Source organism: Oncorhynchus mykiss, chromosome Y, assembly GCF_013265735.2.
Source record: "Oncorhynchus mykiss isolate Arlee chromosome Y, USDA_OmykA_1.1, whole genome shotgun sequence".
Classification (NCBI taxonomy): domain Eukaryota; kingdom Metazoa; phylum Chordata; class Actinopteri; order Salmoniformes; family Salmonidae; genus Oncorhynchus; species Oncorhynchus mykiss.
The window spans coordinates 4752429-4778849 of NC_048593.1; the positions used below are offsets into that span (position 1 = coordinate 4752429).

The 26421-nt window shown below is 42.6% G+C and overlaps 1 pseudogene; it reads left to right on the top strand.

Annotated features, from left to right (window-relative positions):
* Positions 1-24733, top strand: part of LOC110509354 — a 30812-nt pseudogene extending 6079 nt beyond the window's left edge.
* The last annotated feature ends 1688 nt before the right edge of the window (positions 24734-26421 follow it).

Sequence of the window (26421 nt, forward strand, 5' to 3'; positions counted from 1 at the left end):
GAAATAACTTTTTGTCCACCTTATCACCTCTAAAATGTAAATAAAACACTATAAAGAGTTTATATACACATTTGAAGGTTTGTGTCGAATTTGAATCAGGGTTTTAGGCCGGTGCTAATGTGATCTTCAGATGTAAACAGAGGCTTTTGAGAGTCATGATAGCTTTCAGTTATGATGCAAAAAATGACTAGGTATCCCCCTTACCCTGTCCCTTTCTTGTTTTTAAACGGTGATTGGTGTGCTACACCTGGTGGAGAGAGGATGTATGACAGAATGAGTTGCTTTATGTCATGACACTCAACAATTTAACGTACAGCGTCAGAGGGGTCCGTTTTTCCACTTTTCTCCAATAGTATCGAGCCATTACCATGTCAATCAACGCTTGAATAGAAACCTAGTTCACACCCCAGATGTTGATGTCAACACAGTCGCTACAGTCCCATTAGTTTTCATTGCAGCCTCGTTTGAATGTCGCTGTTGTGCAAATTTGTACAGAATGGGGTTAGTCACCGTTACATGCATCACATCACATAATAGAGTTCATGAGTTCAGCTGTATTGCAGTTAAGTAAGAATGAGTAACTGGGGAGTGTCTCTGCAAGAATGCTCTTTACTAAACCCGGCCAAGTCATCACACACATACAGTGCATTCAGATCTACCTCATTTCTATCAACATGTTAAATGTGCAACCAGAGGGAAAAAAATTCTATATCACCTGTACTCCACACACAGAGACGCGCACAAAGCTCTCCGTCGTCCTCCATTTGGTAAATCCGACCACAATTCTATCCTCCCGATTCCTGCTTACAAACAAAAATTAAAGAAGGAAGCACCAGTGACTCGGTCTATAAAAAAGTAGTCAGATGAAGCAGATGCTAAACTACAGGACTGTTTTGCAATCACAGACTGGAACATGTTCAGGGATTCTTCTGATGGCATTGAGGAGTACACCATATCAGTCACTGGCTTTATCAATATGTGCATCGAGGACGTCGTCCCCGCAGTGACTGTACGTACATACCCCAACCAGAAGCCATGGATTACATGCAACATTCGCACTGACCTAAAGGGTAGAGCTGCCGCTTTCAAGGTGTGGGACTCTAACCCGGAAGCTTATAAGAAATCCTGCTATGGCCTCCAATGAACCATCAAACAGGCAAATTGAATCGTGCTACTCCGGCTCTGACGCTTGTCTTATGTGGCAGGGCTTGCAAACTATTACAGACTACAAAGGGAAGCACAGCAGCGAGCTGTCCAGTGACACGAGCCTACCAGATGAGCTAAATCACTTCTTTGCTCGCGTCGAGGCAAGCAACATTGAGGCATGCATGAGAGCATCAGCTGTTCCGGAAGACTGTGTGATCACGCTCTCCGTAGCCGACGTGAGTAAGACCTCTAAATAGGTCAACATTCACAAGGCTGCGGGACCAGACGGATTACCAGGACGACCATGTTTCAAGCAGACCACCATAGTCCCTGTGCCCAAGAACACGAAGGCAACCTGCCTAAATGACTACAGACCCATAGCACTCACGTCCGTAGCCATGAAGTGCTTTGAAAGGCTGGTAATGGCTCACATCAACCCCATTATCCCAGAAACCCTAGACCCACTCCAATTTGCATACCGCTCAAACAGATCCACAGATGATGCAATCTCCATTGCACTCCACACTGCCCTTTCCCACCTGGACAAAAGGAACACCTACGTGAGAATGCTATTCATTGACTACAGCTCAGTGTTCAACACCATAGTACCCTCAAAGCTCATCACTAAGCTAAGGATTATGGGACTAAACACCTCCCTCTGCAACTGGATCCTGGACTTCCTGACGGGTAGGTCCTCAACAATGGAGCCCCCCAGGGGTGCTTGCCCAGTCCCCTCCTGTACTCCCTGTTCACCCACGATTGCATGGCCAGGTACGACTCCAACACCATCATTAAGTTTGCAGAGGACACAACAGTGGTAGGCCTGATCACCGACAATGACAAGACATCCTACAGGGAGGAGGTCAGAGACCTGGCTGGGTGGTGCCAGAATAACAACCTAGCCCTCAACATAGCCAAAACTAAGGAGATTATTGTGGACTACAATAATCCCCCCCCCCCCCCAGCTGCAACATCGAGAGCATCCTGACTGGTTGCATCACTGCCTGTTATGGAAATATCTTGGCCTCTGTCCGCAAGGCACTACAGAGGGTAGTGCGTACCGCCCAGTACATCACTGGGACTAAGCTGCCTGCCATCCAGGACCTCTACACATAGTGGTGTCAGAGGAAGGCCCTAAAAATTGTCAAAGACCCCAGCCACCCCAGTCATAAACTGTTCTCTCTACTACCGCATGGCAAGCAGTACCGAAGTGCAAAGTCTAGGACAAAAAGGCTTCTCAACAGTTTTTACCCCCAAGCCATAAGACTCCTGAACAGGTAACCAAATGGCTACCCAGACTATTTGCATTGTGTGACCACCCTAACCCCTCTTTTACACCTCTGCTACTCTCTGTTTATCATATATGCATAGCCACTTTAACTATACATTCATGTACATACTAACTCAATTGGCCTGACCTACCCCGCACATTGGCTAACCGGGCTATCTGCATTGTCCCGCCACCCACCACCCGTCAACTCCTCTTTTACGTTACTGCTACTCTCTACTTATCATATATGCATATGTCACTTTAACCATATCTACATGTACATACTACCTCAATCAGCCTGACTAACCGGTGCCTGTATATAGGCTCGCTACTGTTATTTTTCACTGTCTTTTTACTGTTGTTTTTATTTCTTTAATTACCTGTTGTTCACCTAATGCCTTTTTTGCACTGTTAGAGCCTGTAAGTAAGCATTTCACTGTGAGGTCACATTCCCAGTGGGTCAGAAGTTTACATACACTCAATTACTATTTGGTAGCATTGCCTTTAAATTGTTTAAGTCGGGTCAAACGTTTCGGGTAGCATTCCACAAGCACCCACAATAGGTTCGGTGAATTTTGGCTCATTCCTCCTGACAGAGCTGGTGTAACTGAGTCAGATTTGTAGGCCTCCTTGCTCTCACACATGCTTTTTCAGTCTGCCCACCAATTTTCTATAGGATGAGGTCAGGACTTTGGAGGTATGCTTGGGGTCATTGTCCATTTGGAAGACCCATTTGCGACCAATCTTTAACTTCCTGACAGATATCTTAAGATGTTGCTTCAATATATATACATCATTTTCTTTCCTCATGATGCCATCTATTTTGCTAAGTGCACCAGTCCCTCCTGTAGCAAAGCACCCCCACATGATGCTGCCACCCCCATGCTTCATGGTTGGGATGGTGATCTTCAGCTTGCAAAGCCTCCCCTTTTTCCTCCAAACATAACGATGGTCATTATGGCCAAACAGTTCTATTTTTTTTGTTTCATCAAAGCATGGTGGAAAACAGACTGCCTAAGTCTGATTCCCAATCAGAGACAACGATAGACAGCTGCCTCTGATTGGGAACCATACCCGGCCAACAAAAAAATAGAAAAATAGAATGCCCACCCAAATCACACCCTGACCTAACCAAATAGAGAAATAAACAGGCTCTCTAAGGTCAGGGCGTGACAGCTTCAACATGTTTCTTCAAAATGTACAGCTGTGTGTCATCCGCATAGCAGTGAAAGTTAACATTATGTTTCCGAATTACATCACCAAGAGTTAAAATATATAGTGAAAACAATAGTGGTCCTAAAAATGGAACCTTGAGGAACACCGAAATTTACAGTTGATTTGTCAGAGGACAAACCATTCACAGAGACAAACTGATATCTTTCCAACAGATACGTTCTAAAACAGGCCAGAACTTGTCCGTGTAGACCAATTTCGGTTTCCAATCTCTCCAAAAGAATGTGGTGATCAATGGTGTCAAAAGCAGCACTAAGGTCTTGGAGCTCGAGGACAGATGCAGAGCCTTGGTCTGATGCAATTAAAAGGTAATTTACCACCTTCAGGAGTGCAGTCTCAGTGCTATGATGGGGTCTAAAACCAGACTGAAGCGTTTTGTATAAATAGTTTATCTTCAGGAAGGCACTGAGATGCTGCGCAACAGCTTTTTCTAAAAAAAATTGAGGGGAATGGAAGATTGGCTGATGGTTTTTATATTTTCTGGGTCAAGGTTTGGCTTTTTCAAGAGAGGCTTTATTACTGGCACTTTTAGTGAGTTTGGTACCCATCCAGTGCATAGGGAGCCATTTTATTATGTTCAACATAGGAGGGCCAAGCACAGGAAGCAGATCTTTCAGTAGTTTAGGTGTAATAGGGTTCAGTATGAAGCTTGAATGTTTAGAGACCATGATTATTTTCATGAATGTGTCAAGAGATATAGTATTAAAAAACTTAAGTGTCTCCCTTGATCCTAGTTCCTGGCAGTGTTGTGCAGACTCAGGACAACTTAGCATTGGACAAATATGCAGATTCAAAGAGGAGTCGGTAATATGCTTTCTAATGATGGTCTTTTTGTCAAAGAAGTTCATGAATTTTCACTGCTGAAGTGAAAGCCATCCTCTCTTGGGGAATGCTGCTTTTTAGTTAGCTTAGCGACAGTATCAAAAATAAATGTTGGATTATTCTTATCCTCCTCAATTAACTTCTTGCATCGAGCAATCCCGTATCCGGGAGCGTAATCATAGCCTCAAGCTCATTAGCATAAGGCAACGTTAACTATTCATGAAAATCGCAAATGAAATTAAATAAATATATTGGCTCACAAGCTTAGCCTTTTGTTAACAACACTGTCATCTCAGATTTTCAAAATATGCTTTTCAACCATAGCTACACAAGCATTTGTGTAAGAGTATTGATAGCTAGCATAGCATTAAGCCTAGCATTCAGCAGGCAACATTTTCACAAAAACAAGAAAAGCATTCAAATAAAATAATTTACCTTTGAAGAACTTCGGATGTTTTCAATGAGGAGACTCTCAGTTAGATAGCAAATGTTCAGTTTTTCCAAAAATATTATTTGTGTAGGAGAAATCGCTCCGTTTTGTTCATCACGTTTGGCTAAGAAAAAAAAACGAAAATTCAGTCATTACAACGCCAAACTTTTTTCCAAATTAACTCCATAATATTGACAGAAACATGGCAAACGTTGTTTAGAATCAATCCTCAAGGTGTTTTTCACATATCTATTTGATGATAAGTCATTCGTGGCAGTTGGGTTTCTCCTCTGAAGCAAATGGAAAAATGCACGCAGCTGGAGATTACGCAATAATTGCAACGGAGGACACCAAGCGAGCACCTGGTAAATGTAGTCTCTTATGGTCAATCTTCCAATGATATGCCTACAAATACGTCACAATGCTGCAGACACCTTGGGGAAACGACAAAGTGTAGGCTCATTCCTTGCGCATTCACAGCCATATAAGGAGACATTGGAACACAGCGCCTTCAAAATCTGGGCAATTTCATCTTGGTTTCGCCTGTAGCATCAGTTCTGTGGCACTCACAGATAATATCTTTGCAGTTTTGGAAACGTCAGAGTGTTTTCTTTCCAACGCTGTCAATTATATGCATAGTCGAGCATCTTTTCGTGAGAAAATATCTTGTTTAAAACGGAAATGTTTTTTTATCCAAAAATTAAAAGAGCGCCCCCTATATCGAAGAAGTTGGAAAAATAAGATGATCAAGGAGCAGTGAGGGTTCTTCGATACTGCGCGGTACTGACATTCCAAGCTAGTGGGAAGACTTCCAGTTGAGTGGAGCGCGATTTCTGTTCCAATTGTCTGGAAGCTTGCTTCAGGGCTCAGGTATTTTCTGTATACCAGGGAGCTAGTTTCTTATGACAAATGTTTTTTGTTTTTAGGGGTGCGACTGCATCTAGGGTATTACGCAAGGTTAAATTCAGTTCCTCAGTTAGATGGTTAACCGATTTCTGTAGTCTGACGTCCTTGGGTAGGTGGAGGGAGTCTGGAAGGGCATCTAAGAATTTTTGCATGGCTTTTGATGATCCTTGGTTGGGGTCTAAGCAGATTATTTGTTGCGATTGCAAATGTAATAAGATGGTGGTCCAATAGTCCAGGATTATGAGGAAAAACATTAAGATCCACAACATTTATTCCATGGGACAAAACTAGGTCCAGTGTATTACTGTGGCAGTGAGTAGGTTCAGAGACATGTTGGAGTCGATGATGACTCCGAAAACCTTTTCGAGTGGGTCTGTGGACTTTTCCATGTGAATATTAAAGTCACCAAAAATTTGAATATTACCTGCCATGACTACAAGGTCCGATAGGAATTCAGGGAACTCGGTGAGGAACGCTGTATACGACCCAGGAGGCCTGTAAACAGTAGCTATAAAAAGTGACTTAGTAGGCTGCATTGATTTCATGACTACAAGCTCAAAAGACGAAAACATAGTCATTTTTTTTGTGAATTGAAATTTGCTAACGTAAATGTTAGCAACACCTCTGACTTTGCTAGATGCGTGGGGGATATGGTCACTACTGTAACCAAGAGGAGAGGCCTCATTTAACACAGTAAATTCATCAGGCTTAAGTCATGTTTCAGTCAGACCAATCACATCAAGATTTTAATCAGTGATTAGTTGATGGACTATAACTGCTTTGGAAGTGAGGGATCTAACATTAAGTAGCCCTAAATTGTGATGTGAGATATCACAGTCTCTTTCAATAATGACAGGAATGGAGGTGGTCTTTATCCTAGTGAGATTGCTAAGGCGAACACCGCCATGTTTTGTTTTGCTCAATCTAGATCGAGGCACAGACACAGTCTCAATGGGGATAGCTGAGCTGATGACACTGACTGTGCTTGTGGCAGACTCCCCTAAACTGGCAGGCTGGCTAACAGCCTGCTGCCTGGCCTGCACCCTATTTCATTGTGGAGCTAGAGGAGTTAGAGCCCTGTCTATGTTTATGTTCATAGATGAGATGAGAGCACCGCTCCAGCTAGGATGGAGTCCATCATCTTTTGGGATGGGCAGAAAACAGTTTTCATCCAGCGATTGAGATGTGAGACTGCTGTAGAGCTCATCACTCCCCCTAACTGGGAGGGGCCAGAGATAATTACACGATGCCGACACATCTTTCTAGCTGATTTACATGATGACGCTATGTTGCACTTGGTGACCTCTGACAGTTTCATCCTAACATCATTGGTGCCGACGTGGATAACAATATCCCTATACTCTCTAAATTTGCCAGTTTTGGCCTTAGCCAGCACCATCTTCAGATTAGCCTTTACGTCAGAAGCCCTGCCCCCTGGTAAACAGTGTATGTTCGCTCGCTGATTCTTTTAAAGTCTAATACTGCGGGTAATGGAGCCGCCAATGACTAGGGTTTTCAATTTGTTAGAGCTAATGGTGGGAGTCTTTGGTGGCTCAGACCCCGTAACGGGTGGAGGAGACTCTTAAAAGTTTCTGTCGGCTGAATGAGCGACACCGGTTGAACATTCGGACAGCATCCATGAGAAAATTGTCTGGCTGCGGCGACTTTGCGAGGCTATTGATAAACTCAGCAAAAAAAGAAACATCTTCTCACTGTGTTTATTTTCAGCAAACAAAACGTGTAAATATTTGTATGAACATAACAAGATTCAACAACTGAGACATAAACTGAACAAGTTCCACAGACATGTGACTAACAAATTGAATAATGTGTCCCTGAACATAGGGTGGGGGGTCAAAATCAAAAGTAACAGTCAGTGTCTGGTGTGGCCACCAGCTGCATGAAGTACTGCAGTGCATCTCCTCTTCATGGACTTGCTGTGAGATGTTACCCCACTCTTCCACCAAGGCACCTGCAGTTCCCGGACATTTCTGATGGGAATGGCTCTAGCCCTCACCCTCCGATCCAACAGGTCCCAGATGTGCTCAATGGGATTGAGATCCGGGCTCTTCGCTGGCCATGGCAGAACACTGAGATTCCTGTCTTGCAGTAAATCACTCACAGAACGAGCAGTATGGCTGGTGGCATTGTCATGCTGGAGGGTCATGTCAGGATGAGCCTGCAGGAAGGGTATCACATGAGGGAGGAGGATGTCTTCCCTGTAACGCACAGTGTTGAGATTGCCTGCAATGACAACAAGCTCAGTCCGATGATGCTGTGACACACCACCCCAGACCATGACGGACCCTCCACCTCCAAATCGTTCCTGCTCCAGAATACAGGCCTCGGGTGTAACGCTCATTCCTTCGACGATAAACGCGAATCCGACCATCACCCCTGGTGAGAAAATAACGCTACTCGTCAGTGAAGAGCACTTTTTGCCTCATGTCTGGTCCAGCGATGGTGGGTTTGTGCGATGGTGGGTTTGTGCCCATTGGCGACGTTGGCGAGGACCTGCCTTACAACAGGCCTGCAAGCCCTCAGTCCAGCCTATCTCAGCCTATTGTGGACAGTCTGAGCACTGATGGAGGGATTGTGCATTCCTGGTGTAACTTGGGCAGTTGTTGTTGCCATCCTGTACCTATCCCGCAGGTGTGATGTTCGGATGTATCGATCCTGTGCAGGTGTTGTTACACGTGGTCTGCCACTGCGAGGACGATCGATCAGCTCTCCGTCCTGTCTCCCTGTAGCTCTGTCTTAGGCGTCTCATAGTACGGACATTGCAGTTTTTTGCCCTGGCCACATCTGCAGTCGTCATGCCTCCTTGCAGCATGCCTAAGGCATATTCACGCAGATGAGCAGGGACCCTAGGTATCTTTCTTGTTGTGTTTTTCAGAGTCAGTAGAAAGGCCTCTTTAGTGTCCTAAGTTTTGATAACTGTGACCTTAATTACCTACCATCTGTAAGCTGTTGGTGTCTTAACAACCGTTCCACAGGTGCATGTTCATTAATTGTTTATGGTTCATTGAACAAGCATGGGAAACAGTGTTTAAACCCTTTACAATAAAGATCCGTGAAGTTATTTGGATTTTTACGAATTATCTTTGAAAGACAGGGTCCTGAAAAAGGGACGTTTATTTTTTTGCGGATTTTACTACTCTCTCTCTTTTCCTACACTTAAATTACCCTTAGCCTTACGAGTGCCTTACGAGTGCGTCTGAAGCTGGGCTTGCAGCACGGCTATCCTCACCATGAGATTATAGATTTCTTGTATATCAAATCAAATCAAAATCAAATGTATTTGTCACATACACATGGTTAGCAGATGTTAATGCGAGTGTAGCGAAATGCTTGTGCTTCTAGTTCCGACAATGCAGTAATAACCAACAAGTAATCTAACCTAACAATTCCAAAACTACTACCTTATACACACAAGTGTAAAGGGATAAGGAATATGTACATAAAGATATATGAATGAGTGATGGTACAGAACGGCATAGGCAAGATGCAGTACATGGTATCGAGTACAGTATATACATATGAGATGAGTAATGTAGGGTATGTAAACCAAAGTGGCATAGTTTAAAGTGGCTAGTGATACATGCATTACATAAAGATGCAGTAGATGATATAGAGTACAGCATATGCATATACAGTGGGGAGAACAAGAATTTGATACACTGCCGATTTTGCAGGTTTTCCGACTTCCACCATGTAGAGGTCTGTAATGTTTATCATAGGTACACTTCAACTGTGAGAGACGGAATCTAAAACAAAAATCCAGAAAATCACATTGTATGATTTTTAAGTAATTAATTAGCATTTTATTGCATGACATAAGTATTTGATCACCTACCAACCAGTAAGAATTCCGGGTTCTCACAGACCTGTTAGTTTTTCGTTAAGAGTCCCTCCTGTTCTCCACTCATTACCTGTATTAACTGCACCTGTTTGAAGTCGTTACCTGTATAAAATACACCTGTCCACACACTCAATCAAACAGACTTCAACCTCTCCACAATGGCCAAGACCAGATACTTGTTCTCCCCACTGTACATATGAGATGAGTAATGTAGGGTATGTAAACATTATATTAAGTAGCATTGTTTAAAGTGGCTAGTGATATATTTTACATCAATTTCCATCAATTCCCATTATTAAAGTGGCTGGAGTTGAGTAAGTGTGTTGGCAGCAGCCACTCAATGTTAGTGGTGGCTGTTTAACAGTCTGATGGCCTCGAGATAAAAGCTGTTTTTCAGTCTCTCGGTCCCTGCTTTGATGCACCTGTACTGACCTCGCCTTCTGGATGATAGCGGGGTGAACAGGCAGTGGCTCGGGTGGTTGTTGTCCTTGATGATCTTTACGGCCTTCCTGTGACATCGGGTGGTGTAGGTGTCCTGGAGGGCAGGTAGTTTGCCCCCGGTGATGCGTTGTGCAGACCTCATTACCCTCTGGAGAGTCTTACGGTTGTGGGCGGAGCAGTTGCCGTACCAGGCTGTGATACAGCCCGACAGGATGCTCTCGATTGTGCATCTGTAAAAGTTTGTGAGTACTTTTGGTGACAAGCCCAGTTTCTTCAGCCTCCTGAGGTTGAAGAGGTGCTGCTGCGCCTTCTTCACGACGCTGTCTGTGTGGGTGGACCAATTCAGTTTGTCCGTGATGTGTACGCCGAGGAACTTAAAACGTACTACCCTCTCCACTACTGTCCCATCGATGTGGATAGGGGGGTGCTCCCTCTGCTGTTTCCTGAAGTCCACAATCATCTCCTTAGTTTTGTTGACGTTGAGTGTGAGGTTATTTTCCTGACACCACACTCCGAGGGCCCTCACCTCCTCCCTGTAGGCCGTCTCGTCGTTGTTGGTAATCAAGCCTACACCTGTAGTGTCGTCCGCAAACTTGATTGAGTTGGAGGTGTGCATGGCCACGCAGTCGTGGGTGAACAGGGAGTACAGGAGAGGGCTCAGAACGCACCCTTGTGGGGCCCTAGTGTTGAGGATCAGCGGGGTGGAGATGTTGTTACCTACCCTCACCACCTGGGGGCGGCCCGTCAGGAAGTCCAGTACCCAATTGCACAGGACGGGGTCGAGACCCAGGGTCTCGAGCTTGATGAAGAGTTTGGAGGGTACTATGGTGTTAAATGCTGAGCTGTAGTCGATGAACAGCATTCTCACTTAGGTATTCCTCTTGTCCAGATGGGTTAGGGCAGTGTGCAGTGTGGTTGAGATTGCATCGTCTGTGGACCTATTTGGGCGGTAAGCAAATTGGAGTGGGTCTAGGGTGTCAGGTAGGGTGGAGGTGATATGGTCCTTGACTAGTCTCTCAAAGCACTTCATGATGACGGAAGTGAGTGCTACGGGGTGGTAGTCGTTTAGCTCAGTTACCTTAGCTTTCTTGGGAACAGGGACAATGGTGGCCCTCTTGTAGTAACATAAACATTATGCCGTATATTATGAGTACAGAGACTGCAATTAGACGGCATAATGTTAATGTTACTACTTAGCTTTCGACTGGCGGGAAGTCCTGTAAAACCATATCCAGATAAAGCGTCTGGGGTGAAAAAGATTAATGAAAAAAGTCACCTACCAACCAGTAAGAATTCCGGCTCTCACAGACCTGTTAGTTTTTCGTTAAGAGTCCCTCCTGTTCTCCACTCATTACCTGTATTAACTGCACCTGTTTGAACTCGTTACCTGTATAAAAGACACCTGTCCACACACTCAATCAAACAGACTCTCCACAATGGCCAAGACCAGAGAGCTGTGTAAGGACATCAGGGATAGAATTGTAGACCTGCACAAGGCTGGGATGGGCTACAGGACAATAGGCAAGCAGCTTGGTGAGAGGGCAATTATTAGAAAATGGAAGAAGTTCAAGATGACGGTCAATCACCCTCGTTCTGGGGCTACATGCAAGATCTCATCTCGTGGGGCATCAATGATCATGAGGAAGGTGAGGGATCAGCCCAGAGCTACACGGCAGGACCTGGTCAATGACCTGAAGAGAGCTGGACCACAGTCTCAAAGAAAACCATTAGTAACACACTACGCCGTCATGGATTAAAATCCTGCAGCGCACGCAAGGTCCCCCTACTCAAGCCAGCGCATGTCCAGGTCAGTCTGAAGTTTGCCAATGACCATCTGGATGATCCAGAGGAGGAATGAGAGAAGGTCATGTGGTCTGATGAGACAAAAATAGAGCTTTTTGGTCTAAACTCCACTCGCCGTGTTTGGAGGAAGAAGGATGAGTACAACCCCAAGAACACCATCCCAACCATGAAGCATGGAGGTGGAAACATCATTCTTTGGGGATGCTTTTCTGCAAAGGAGACAGGACGACTGCACCGTATTGAGGGGAGGATGGATGGGGCCATGTATCATGAGATCTTGGCCAACAACCTCCTTCCCTCAGTAAGAGCATTGAAGACGGGTCGTGGCTGGGTCTTCCAGCATGACAATGACCAGAAACACACAGCCAGGGCAACTAAGGAGTGGCTCCGTAAGAAGCATCTCAAGGTCCTGGAGTGGCCTAGCCAGTCTCCAGATCTGAACCCAATAGAACATCTTTGGAGGGAGCTGGAAGTCCGTATTGCCCAGCGACAGCCCCGAAACCTGAAGGATCTGGAGAAGGTCTGTATGGAGGAGTGGGACGAAATCCCTGCTGCAGTGTGTGCTAACCTGGTCAAGGTCTACAGGAATCATATGATCTCTGTAATTGCAAACAAAGGTTTCTCTACCAAATATTAAGTTCTGCTTTTCTGATGTATCAAATACTTATGTCATGCAATAAAATGCAAATTATTTACTTAAAAAATCATACAATGTGATTTTCTGGATTTTTTTAGATTCCGTCTCTCACAGTTGAAGTGTACCTATGATAAAATGTACAGACCTCTACATGCTTTGTAAGTAGGAAAACCTGCAAAATCGGCAGTGTCAAATACTTGTTCTCCCCACTGTATGTATGCTAAGTATGCTATTATTTACCTTTTATATTCTACACAATGTCATATATGCACAGGAGCAATCCCCCCCTCTCTATCTCATTTTCTTTCTCTTCCCTCTTTCTGTGTCCAGTTCAAGAAGATGTTGAACAGGGAGCTGTCTAACCTGTCTCAGATGAGTTGCTCGGGGACCCAGGTCTCTGAGTTCATCTCCAGAACCTTCTTAGGTAAGACTGACTGCCCTTGCTGTTTGGTTGTCAGTACTTATAACAACAAGTACATGTAAAGAGTCTCAATCACTCAGTCCACAAAAATGTCCCCTGAAACTGAAACTCCCAATAGCCGAAAAGCCTCCAAATAATTTGGGTATTGGGCAATTCCACGATAACAGAATTACACTGAGACTCTGATTTTTCACTTTAAAATGTATGTTAAACAAAAAACATTGCTTTTAAAGTTTAACAAACCATACAACTCTATGCACAATGACTACTTTCAACATTTTACACAGTAAAACAAATTAACAATTACAGGAAAAATATGCAGATGCAAAGTTTAGTAACAGAATGATGGTAAAATATCCTTTTTTTAATCTGTTACCCAAATTTGTATCTGCACAGTTCTTCCTGTAAATGTGTTTTTCATTTTTTTTTTAATCGGTGAAATTGTTAAGTAGTCCGTAGAGTTCTGTGGTTTGTTAAACTTTGAAATCAATGTTTTTTGTTTGGTATACTTTTTGGTATACCATTCTCAGTGTAAATCCGTTACGGAATTGCCCTATAACAATCCATATCGTTTGATAAAATGTAACCATGTTTGTTTAGTCAATGAGGACCAATCCTAACCTGAGATCAGGGTGTGAAAATCAAGTCCCCAATTGACATCAATACATGATTTATTGGAGAGTGTGATCTCAAGTTAGGCTTCAGCCAACAAGCATTAAATATTTAACAACAACAAATAACTTTGTGTATTGTCTAACAGTCCCTCCCTCTCGTCCTATATCTATCCCCTCCTTCATTCACTCTTCCCCAGACAAGCAGCATAGCGCGGAGAGGCCATGCCCCGAGATGCAGAAGGTGAAGACGGACAAGAAGAATGCCAAGCCCATGATTCAGATGAGTGGTGTGAAGACCACTAGCCTCTCCAACTCTAATATACCCCCCTTTGGGGTCAAGGCCGGGACAGACGACAAACTGGCAACGGTGAAGGAGCATTTTGACATTATATTGACATTTTAGTCATTTTGCAGACGCTCTTAGCTTCTCTTAGCCAGAGCGACTTACAATCAGGGTATTCAAATAAGGTAGATAAAACAATCAGATATAGGAGCAGTCTTTTGGTGGCGCTTTTGTTTTACAGACTAAAGTCAACTATTTATCTGTTATGAACTTAGGAAAGAAATACTGTTGTGCCCTTGAGGAAGGAACTTAAAGATGCAGTCTGGGATCTTAAGCACTTACAAAATCCTAACATATTGTACAAATTGGAATTTGTAACATGTCACACACATTTAATGTTGTTGTTACAATGTGGAACATATCATGTGGCTCAGTTGGTAGAGAATGGTGCTGGCAACACCAGGGTTGTGGGTTCAAATCCCACGGGGGACTAGTATGGAAATGTTTATTCTAGTCATTTTCCCTCCTACAGTACTATAGTACTTTCCCTACTATAGTTCCATTATAGTACTTTACAGCACCATCGTAGCTAGCTGGAGATGACCACCAGAGCTAACCCATGTTCTTGTGCTTATTAAACGTCTAGCACGGATCACCACTTCAGATTTAGGCCAAAATCAATCAAGTTGCTGGTGATAGGATGCCTAAAAGTGTCACCTCAGTAAATTTCCCATATAGTGATATGGACTAAATTGATTCTATTGAGATCCAGGAAATAGAATGGCTTTAATTAAAGGGTCACCTATATAATGCTACGCCACAGTGGATTGCTGATTTGCATACAGGGCATGTGGTAATACGGGAGATTGGCTGGATTCAACCAAACATGCTATGTGGTGTGAATACCCAATCCAGAAAAGTAACGAAGTAGCTGTGATGATACTGGCTTTGCGTTATTTGTCTCTTAATTGTCTGTTGTTAGACTGTGATACAGACATTGTCTCGAAACATCTTTACTTAGAATGTGATTTTGTACAGCGCAGTATGGATAAACCTACAATGTTGTTTTGGTTGAATTCCAGACTATACCGGAGTTATGCATTTTTGTCATGGAAAATGTGTAATTGTGTATTAATGTATATCATTTCTCCTTATAATACACTAGATGTCAAAAGTATGTGGATACCCTTTCAAATTTGTGGATTCTGCTATTTCAGCCAGACCCATTGCTGACAGGTGTATAAAATCAAGCACACAGCCATACAATCTCCATAGACAAACATCGGCAGAACGTCCCATACTGAAGGGCTCAGTGAATTTCAACGTGGCACCGTCATAGGATGCCACTTTTCCAACAAGTCACTTCATCAAATTCCTTCCCTGCTAGCGCTGTACCGGTCAACTGTAAGTGCTGTTATTGTGAAGTGGAGACGTCTACGAGCAACAACTGTTCAGCCGCAAAGTGGTAGGCCACACAAGCTTACAGAATGGGATTGCCGAGTGCTGAAGGGCGTAGCATGTAAAAATCATCTGTCCTCAGTTTCAACACCCTTGTTCCAAACGGCCTCTGGAAGCAACATCAGCACAATAACTGTTCGTAGGGAGCTTCATGAAATGGGTTTCCATGGCTGAGCAGCCTCACACAAGCCTAACATCACCATGCACAATGCCAAGCGTCGGCTGGAGTGGTGCAAAGCTCACCTCCATTGGACTCTGGAACAGTGGAAACGCTGCACCATCTGAATTATGCTTCACATTCTGAAAGTCCGATGGACGAATCTGGGTTTGGTGGATGCCAGAAGAACCTTACATGCCCCAATGCATAGTGTCAACTGTAAAGTTTGGAGGAGGAGGAATAATGGTCTGGGGCTGTTATTCATGTTCCGGGCTAGGCCCCTTGGTTCCAATGAAGGGAAATATTAACACTACAGCATACAATGACATTCTAGACGATTCTGTGCTTCCAACTGTGTGGCAACAGTTTGGGGCGCTGTCCTGTTTCAGCATGACAATGCCCCCGTGCACAAAGCAAGGTCCATACAGAAATGGTTTGTCTAGATTGGTGTGGAAGAACTTGATTGGCCTGCACAGAGCCCTGACCTCAACACCATCGAACACCTTTGGGATTAATTGGAACGCTGACTGTGAGCCTACTACTATTGTGGCTGAATGGAAGCAAGTCCCCGCAGCAATGTTCCAACATCTAGTGGAAACCATCATTTTGGAATGAGATATTTGCTGAGCAGGTGTCCACATACCTTTGGCCATGTAGTGTATGTTTGGAGGAAAGTGGTGTGTCTAAAACGGGCCATGATGTCTGATTTCAGGAGCTTGAGGACATCAATAAATGGGGTCTTAATCTTTTCAAAGTCACAGAGCTTTCGGGGAACCGGCCTTTAACAGTAATGATGCACACAATTTTTCAGGTAAGAATGTTTATACGAATTTACTGTGTGTGTGTGTCGGAGTAGTATGTGTGAATAGCTGTCAGTTGACCCATAATGCTGACATTATGTCTCATGTTCTCTCATTTTCAGGAAAGACATTTATTTAAAACATTCAAAATACCATTAGACACCTTTATAACTTACCTGATGACTCTAGAAGACTATTACCATGGCGATTTAGCCTATCACAATAACATCCATGCTGCTGATGTCACCCAATCCACTCACGTGCTTCTGTCCACGCCTGTTCTAGAGGTAGGGGAATGTACCATCTCCGTTTCTTTATGGGGGGGAAACTTTGTTGGTAGGATTTGATACTGTCAATATGGCCACCTCTTAACTTTTTTGCTTATGTTCTGTTAATAATATTGTGTTTTTAACACAGCAATTATATCTGTTTTTATATTTGTCTTGTTTAAAACTTGCTTTAAATGTAACCTAAGTTGTGTTCATTAGGGCAGGCAACAGAAAACGGTTTAAAACATTTTGCAATGGATAACAAAGATCATAGTTTCTTATTCGACAAGTCCAGGTAGTCCCTCTCTGTTCCAATCCGTTTTCTTCCCTTTTGAATGACCCTGGTTTTGATGGATTGAACAGTGAAGTTCATACAGTGAGATTGTGTTCATTGTTTTGTTGTGCTCATATAGTAATGTTACACCTCTTGTCTTCGCAGGCTGTGTTCACAGACCTGGAAATCCTTGCTGCCATCTTTGCCAGTGCTATTCATGACGTAGACCACCCGGGGGTCTCCAACCAGTTTCTCATCAGTACCAGTGAGTGGTCTTTCCCATGCTTTGCAGTTATGAGCTTTTCGACCTCACATGACATGCCGTTTTTGCCTTTTATCGCAGTGCTAAAGTAGATGGCTGTTTTAAGATGAGCTTTTCTCTTCAAATACATTTTTTAATTTTCACATACACATATTTAGTAGATGTTATTGCGGGTGTGTCGAAATGCTTGTGTTTGAGTGATTATTTTACAAACATAGTGTGTAAAAGAATTGGATCCATTGCACTTCGGGGAATCCCCTTCATTAGACACGCAGACAGGAGGCGATGACTCCATATGAGTTCATTGTGGAGGACACAAAGAGATTTCTATCATTCCGAGAGTGTGAGTGAGTTAGTTGGCTGGGAGACATGGTACTCACGGTTATAAATACATACAGTTATCTACCAATGGGAAAAACATGTAGCCTGGTCCCAGATCTGTTTGTGCTGTATAATCATCTCCTATGGACATGAACAACTTTAGCGTGACAATGACCGTATAGTTGGCAAGACAGCAAAAACAGATCTGGGACCAGGCTAGAAAATATTGCCTTGCAAGACAAATGAACTCAGTTCAAACTAAATGGTATTGTAGATAGAATGAAGGGTACATTGATTCATATTGAAACCGGATTCATTGTCTTAGTATAAGATTATACAATGTTGGGATTGGACTGTCTGTTCTCTAGGCTGATTGACTGGGAGCGGATTTTGATCCTGACCAGTTAAGCAATCCTGATATGACATAACATGTGTTAGCCTAGCCACCATGGCAACAAATTAATTGGACCCATCCTTTGGAATCCATGTGAGCTTGCGTGAACACGCGTGTGTGTGATTTTGTGTGTGTGACTGTGCGCCTGCGTATGTGCAATAGATAGAGATATATATTTGACTTGTCTCTGTCAAATGAGGTAGGGATTACTCAGAGTAGTAGGCATTGTGTGTTGTGTCTGAGAGTGCGCGCTTGTGCGTGCGTGTGTAGTAAAAGTGTCCCAATATGTTTCTTTGACTACTTGATTCACTTTATTCAATATGCAATGTGCATGATTGTGGCAAAGAGAGGGAGTGAGATATCAAATCTACAGACACACACACACTCGCAAAAATGGACGTGCTTCTCTAGAAATACCTAATGAATATTACCCTGAAGTATGTTACTCTAATATTCAAAATGATGTCCGAAAAACTGCTTTCTAACCATTTGCTTTTATCTGTGTGTTTTCTCTCCAGACTCAGAGCTGGCCCTCCTGTACAATGACTCGTCAGTCCTGGAGAACCACCACCTGGCCGTGGGCTTCAAGCTGCTGCAGGAAGAGAACTGTGACATCTTCCAGAACCTGACCAAAAAACAGCGTCAGTCGCTCCGGAAAATGGTCATAGACATAGTGAGTGGGATGGATGGGTGGTTGGGTGGATGAACCTAGCTAGTAAAGGGATTAATTAATTAATGAGTGAGTGATACAGATATGAATATTGCAAAATATTTGTCAAATGAAAGTGAGTGAGTTCCAGTTTAGCACCCAATTCAACATGTTGTTGTTTGTCCCTGTAGGTACTAGCTACTGACATGTCCAAGCACGTGAATCTTCTGGCGGACCTGAAGACCATGGTGGAGACCAAGAAAGTCACCAGCTCTGGAGTTCTACTACTAGATAACTACAATGACAGGCTACAGGTTGGCTGCTACTTCACATATCGTCACCCTGCAGGCAAAACTGGTCGCAATTACGTCTTTTGTAATGTCATGGTCAGGTTGTAGAAAGTGTCATTGAATACCGCTTGCACACTCTTTCCTGCTTCTAGCTGAAATAGGGTGTAATCATTAGTCCAACAGTTGCAAACCAGTGTTTCTATTGGACAAATTCAGATATGTTTATCCCCGTTTTGTTCAGTTTGCTTCCGTTTTTCAGATTTAAAAAAATAAGAAAAAATTCAACAGAATTTTTTTCAACACCCCTGATCACACGTAAACACAGCAGTTCACTTTCATAGTAGCCACGTTGTATTCCTTCAATGCTCTCTCCTTCTCTCACCTTGTCCCTTCTCTTGTGGACTTCAATGCACAACACATCAGCTCTGTGACCAGGCGAAAACCTTTCCAAGCCAAACCGCTACACACAGCCTACATCATTGTCACCATATTAGCTAAAGTAACGTCCTAGTCAGCATAGATAATAGAACTAACGCGTTTGTAAACCAGCTACAATCATGCAGTAACGTTAAAGTGTATAGTCAGTAAGCAGTTACACCGGGGGGCCCCGGTGGAAATAAATGAGTAACACCAAAAGCTTACCTTGACTTGGAAGGGTTCCAGTGTTGTGTTGGATAGTCATAGCCAGCATAGCTCACATAGCATCCCTCTGTTATAGCCAACTAGCTAACATAGCATCCCTCTGTCATAGCCAGCTAGCTAACATAGCATCCCTCTGTCATAGCCAGCTAGCTCACATAGCATCCCTCTGTTATAGCCAACTAGCTAACATAGCATCCCTCTGTCATAGCCAGCTAGCTAACATAGCATCCCTCTGTTATAGCCAACTAGCTAACATAGCATCCCTCTGTCATAGCCAACTAGCTAACATAGCATCCCTCTGTTATAGCCAACTAGCTAACATAGCATCCCTCTGTTATAGCCAACTAGCTAACATAGCATCCCTCTGTCATAGCCAGCTAGCTCACATAGCATCCCTCTGTTATAGCCAACTAGCTAACATAGCATCCCTCTGTCATAGCTAACATAGCATCCCTCTGTCATAGCCAACTAGCTAACATAGCATCCCTCTGTCATAGCCAGCTAGCTAACATAGCATCCCTCTGTCATAGCCAGCTAGCTATCATAGCATCCCTCTGTCATAGCCAGCTAGCTAACATAGCATCCCTCTGTTTGAGCAGGGTGTTTCAGTAGGTTAAACTAGCTAGCTGCATTTGCTAGCTAAATAAGTGAAATGACAAAATCTTTCTCTCTGGCTTCTTCATTTTGGAAGAAATGAATTTACTCAAAACTGTTCAACTATTGTTTTTCTCTCTCTTTGAGTCAACTACTCATCACATTTTATACACTGCAGTGCTAGCTATCTGTGGCTTATGCTTTCAGTACTAGATTAATTATTTGATCCTTTGATTGGGTGGACATGTCAAGTGCTCTTACTGTGTAACTCTATGGGAAGGGGTGAGAACGATGAGCCTCCTAGGTTTTGTATTGAATAACTTGTTTAATGTTTTACAATTTAAATTTTTATGAAATTCACTGAGGAGGATGGTCCTCCCCTTCTGCCTCTGAAGAGCCTCCACTGACACACACAATCATATTAGAACATTAATAGTGTGAGAAAGAAGATAACCTGCAGGGCTCCAGTAGTGTCTCCAGGTTCTGCAGTTTCTCCAGTTCAGCTGTGGTTGGCATGGTGATGTTTGTTTTCTGTTGGGCCAGAGCATCTCTCAGTGGTTGTTGGTTTCTGTGGACACGCTTGACCATTTCCAGAGTGGAATTACATCTTGTTGTGAGTGACCCATGTGTAACTTGCTGTTGTCCTAGCTCTGCAGAATTTGGTGGGCTGTGTTGGAAATGCACACATTGTTTTCTGCATTTGACTAAGGCCTTGTCGAACCCAACATTGTGATGGACCTTTGGAGACTGTGCGCAGTGCAGGACAGGTGTTCAATAGGCAGATGTCTCGCAGCTGCAATTATGTTCCGTGCACTGTCTGTGCAAAGTGTGGTAACTTTTTTTTCCAATGTTTGACTGCTTTGCAACATCCATGAAATGGTCGGAACACTTTTCAGCATAGTACCTCTCTTCTGTCTTGAATACGGCCAGAGCGTGTGAATTCCTCAATGTGGTGCGCAGTAACCCCAAGCGAGTTGTGGTTACTCACCAAAGTCCAGTGCTCTCCCATGAGAGCAACAGCTGTTGCATGTTTCAACTGCTCCGCTTTCGTACAGCTCGTGTGTTCTTGTAACGACGGTGGCTCTCGAGGGTAACTCATAAGTTGAGTCGTTTGATGCGATCTGAATGATGTCCCTCAAGCCTTTGTCCTCCACAATGTGGACTGGCCTGCAAACTGTAGCTATCCACTTGTCTATAGCTTGTGCTAGCTTGCTGCTCGTCGACATGTCCATAGGCCTCCGGCGCGCAAACATTTCTAGCTAAGCCTGCCATAGACGTCCTCCATTGCTACTAGTAACATTACTTGTATTGCCGGCGTCAACAGTGTGTATCGCTTCTAAATGACAATGAAGACTTGATGTACTTTATCCAGAGAGCCATCTGGGAGGGATCTGAAATTGAATTTGCCATTTAAAAGCCCCTCACTAGCATTCTCCATCATTCAGTCATTCAAGTAGCTAGCCAGTGGTTGTCAAGCTGCCGGGACTTGAATTTGAGGGGGTCAAACTAAGAACATATGTTAATTTTGTGACTACATCTTTACCTGACCCTCTCCTTCTCTCCCTTCCTCTCTCTTGGGGCCTGCAGAATGTTTTTTGTGCCGTTGATAATAGGAGAGGTTTACAGTTGATCTTTTAATCATTGCTTCTTTTGCTGTTTTACATATGTGAGGGCTGACATGTGATGGTTGTTAATGTGTTTGCATAAAGGGGATTTTCTATTCTAATTCTCTCTCCAGGTACTCCAGAACATAGTGCACTGTGCAGACCTCAGTAATCCCACCAAGCCCCTGCAGCTGTACCGCCAGTGGACCAACCGCATTATGGAAGAGTTCTTCAGCCAGGGGGACAGGGAGAGGGAGAGAGGCATGGAGATCAGCCCCATGTGTGACAAACACAACACGTCTGTCCAGAAGAACCAGGTAAGTACAGTACACACATACAGTGCCTTGCGAAAGTATTCGGCCCCCTTGAACTTTGTGACCTTTTGCCACATTTCAGGCTTCAAACATAAATATATAAAACTGTATTTTTTTGTGAAGAATCAACAACAAGTGGGACACAATCATGAAGTGGAATGACATTTATTGGATATTTCAAACTTTTTTAACAAATCAAAAACTGCAAAATTGGGCGTGCAAAATTATTCAGCCCCCTTAAGTTAATACTTTGTAGCGCCACCTTTTGCTGCGATTACAGCTGTAAGTCACTTGGGGTATGTCTCTATCAGTTTTGCACATCGAGAGACTGACATTTTTTCCATTCCTCCTTGCAAAACAGCTCGAGCTCAGTGAGGTTAGATGGAGAGCATTTGTGAACAGCAGTTTTCAGTTCTTTCCACAGATTCTCGATTGGATTCAGGTCTGGACTTTGACTTGGCCATTCTAACACCTGGATATGTTTATTTTTTAACCATTCCATTGTAGATTTTGCTTTATGTTTTGGATCATTGTCTTGTTGGAAGACAAATCTCTGTCACAGTCTCAGGTCTTTTGCAGACTCCATCAGGTTTTCTTCCAGAATGGTCCTGTATTTGGCTCCATCCATCTTCCCATCAATTTTAACCATCTTTCCTGTCCCTGCTGAAGAAAAGCAGGCCCAAACCATGATGCTGCCACCACCATGTTTGACAGTGGGGATGGTGTGTTCAGCTGTGTTGCTTTTACGCCAAACATAAAATTTTGCATTGTTGCCAAAAAGTTCAATTTTGGTTTCATCTGACCAGAGCACCTTCTTCCACATGTTTGGTGTGTCTCCCAGGTGGCTTGTGGCAAACTTTAAACAACACTTTTTATGGATATCTTTAAGAAATGGCTTTCTTCTTGCCACTCTTCCATAAAGGCCAGATTTGTGCAATATACGACTGATTGTTGTCCTATGGACAGAGTCTCCCACCTCAGCTGAAGATCTCTGCAGTTCATCCAGAGTGATCATGGGCCTCTTGGCTGCATCTCTGATCAGTCTTCTCCTTGTATGAGCTGAAAGTTTAGAGGGACGGCCAGGTCTTGGTAGATTTGCAGTGGTCTGATACTCCCTCCATTTCAATATTATCGCTTGCACAGTGCTCCTTGGGATGTTTAAAGATTGGGAAATCTTTTTGTATCCAAATCCGGCTTTAAACTTCTTCACAACAGTATCTCGGATCTGCCTGGTGTGTTCCTTGTTCTTCATGATGCTCTGCGCTTTTAACGGACCTCTGAGACTATCACAGTGCAGGTGCATTTATACGGAGACTTGATTACACACAGGTGGATTGTATTTATCATAATTAGTCATTTAGGTCAACATTGGATCATTCAGAGATCCTCACTGAACTTCTGGAGAAAGTTTGCTGCACTGAAAGTAAAGGGGCTGAATAATTTTGCACGCCCAATTTTTCAGTTTTTGATTTGTTAAAAAAGTTTGAAATATCCAATAAATGTCGTTCCACTTCATGATTGTGTCCCACTTGTTGTTGATTCTTCACAAAAAAATACAGTTTTATATCTTTTTGTTTGAAGCCTGAAATGTGGCAAAAGGTCGCAAAGTTCAAGGGGGCCGAATACTTTCGCAAGGCACTGTATAGTGTGCACAAGAGCGCCCACACACACACAAAGAAAGTCAATATCTGACCTGACAATTTATTTCAGTACAAACTCAAGCTGATACACATTTTCTCTCCAGGTGGGGTTCATCGACTACATCGTCCACCCACTGTGGGAGACCTGGGCTGACCTGGTGCACCCTGACGCCCAGGACATCCTGGAGACTCTGGAGGAAAACAGGGAGTGGTACAAGAGCACCATCGCCCAGAGCCCCTTGCCCGCCCTGAACAAATCTGACCACAGCAGCGGCTGCCTCCCTGGGGCCAAATTTAAGTTTGAGCTCACACTGGAGGAGGACAGAGACGGACACGGAGAAAGACAGCGGGAGTCAACCGGAGGAGGGGGAAGAGGAGAAGAATAGTTGTGACTCGAAAAACGCTCTGCATGCAGGACTCGGACGAAGAGGAGGAAGAGGGTGAAGGCCGTGTACCGAGTATGGTGGAGTTGGTGGAGGGAGAGGGGAAAGGGAAAGAGAAGGGCGAGGAGGAGCTGATACATAGCAGCAGGTAAAACGGTGCGGGTTGCCAAACTGCGAAAGAGAGACTGTCACGTTACAACAACATCAAGGGATGAGGTGAATACTAGTAATTGCCATGATGTCAGTAACACTGAGTCATCATGAGTTCCAAAGCGCACGTTGCCCTGCTCAAGCCCAGGCCTCTCCTCACTACACTCCGACTAGATGCGATATGGGGGCACAGACCCCCCTCCTCCCCTCCCCTTAAGACTCCCTTCCTTGGAGCCCCACACTTTTGCACTCAAGAAAATTTGTCAACATTATTGCCTCCATTTTTGTTTACGTTCTTGTTTGTTCGGCCTGTCTGGAGTGAGGTGTATGTCTGTCGATGCCCGGTGGATTTGAGTTCAAAGGCCAAACTCCACCTCCCACCTCTCCTCTAGCTCCTCACTTCTAGTGCAGGAAGTGTTATTTGATTCCCTGACTGAGCACATGGGCAACAAATAGGATGCTTGGAACAGTCCCAACTGTAGCATCATTGGAGGACAGACAAAGACTGGGAAAGATGGACTGCAAGGTGACCCCAGTCCACTAACACGATCTGAAAAACCTATATTAAAACCTATATTAAAACCTATATAAAAACCTATATTAAAACCTATATAAAACCTATATTAAAACCTATATAAAACCTATATAAAAACCTATATTAAAACCTATATAAAACCTATATTAAAACCTATATTAAAACCTATATAAAAACCTATATTAAAACCTATATTAAAACCTATATAAAACCTATATAAAAACCTATATTAAAACCTATATAAAACCTATATTAAAACCTATATAAAACCTATATTAAAACCTATATAAAAACCTATATAAAAACCTATATTAAAACCTATATAAAACCTATATAAAAACCTATATTAAAACCTATATTAAAACCTATATAAAACCTATATTAAAACCTATATAAAACCTATATTAAAACCTATATTAAAACCTATATTAAAACCTATATTAAAACCTATATTAAAACCTATATAAAAACCTATATTAAAAACCTATATAAAAACCTATATTAAAACCTATATAAAACCTATATTAAAACCTATATTAAAACCTATATAAAAACCTATATTAAAACCTATATTAAAACCTATATAAAACCTATATAAAAACCTATATTAAAACCTATATAAAACCTATATTAAAACCTATATAAAACCTATATTAAAACCTATATAAAAACCTATATAAAAACCTATATTAAAACCTATATAAAACCTATATAAAAACCTATATTAAAACCTATATTAAAACCTATATAAAACCTATATAAAACCTATATTAAAACCTATATTAAAACCTATATTAAAACCTATATTAAAACCTATATTAAAACCTATATAAAAACCTATATTAAAAACCTATATAAAAACCTATATTAAAACCTATATAAAACCTAAATTAAAACCTATATAAAACCTATATAAAAACCTATATTATAAGGAGAGACAAAGACATATGTTGCGAGATGATTTCAAAGATACCTTTTTTTCTGAAGTTCGACTTCCTTGAAAACGTACTGGTAGAAAATTCAGCCAAAACGCTGTTTTTGACCTCAGTTTTGTACGTAAAACAGACATTTTTCTAGATTGTACTTTTGCTAACAGAAAGAGAAAAAGCAGAGGAAGATGTTCAATTGAGAATCGTTGTAATTTATTGCAACCATTTGGAGAAGAGGTGTGTAGCATCATAATGGGTGTGGTCTTTCCTGCAATGTGTGCTTGTACTGAGTAGATATGACTAAGGTCTTTACACTCACTCTGCTTTTTTGTTGTCTTTTATAACTTCTCACCCAGGTATTTCAGATAGTGGTATCTTATATGAACGTGTGGTATTCTGCTTGAGAGCTTTGGGGTTATTCCTGTAACTTTACTGCAGGTTTAAATTTACCACCTGTTTTTATTTTTCAAAACAGAAAGAAGCTGGTAACTACTGACCTTAAGAATATTATACTAATAATAATTATGAATAATGTGCGTATGCCATTTTTCCATTTGAATATGATATGTCTTGTAAACATCCTGAGTATGATGCATGTAGCGATCAGTTCTATCCAAATAGACTATCCAATCTATCTATACATTGTTAAATATGTTTTGAAATAGGTGGTACATGTTTCTCAGCTGTTAAAGGTAGAGTCAGCAATGTGACATATATTTATTTGTTATTTTACCAGGTAAGTTGACTGAGAACACATTCTCATTTGCAGCAACAACCTGGGGAATAGTTACAGGGGAGAGGAGGGGGATGAATGAGCCAATTGTAAACTGGGGATTATTAGGTGACCGTGGTGGTTTGAGGGCCAGATTGGGAATTTAGCCAGGACAC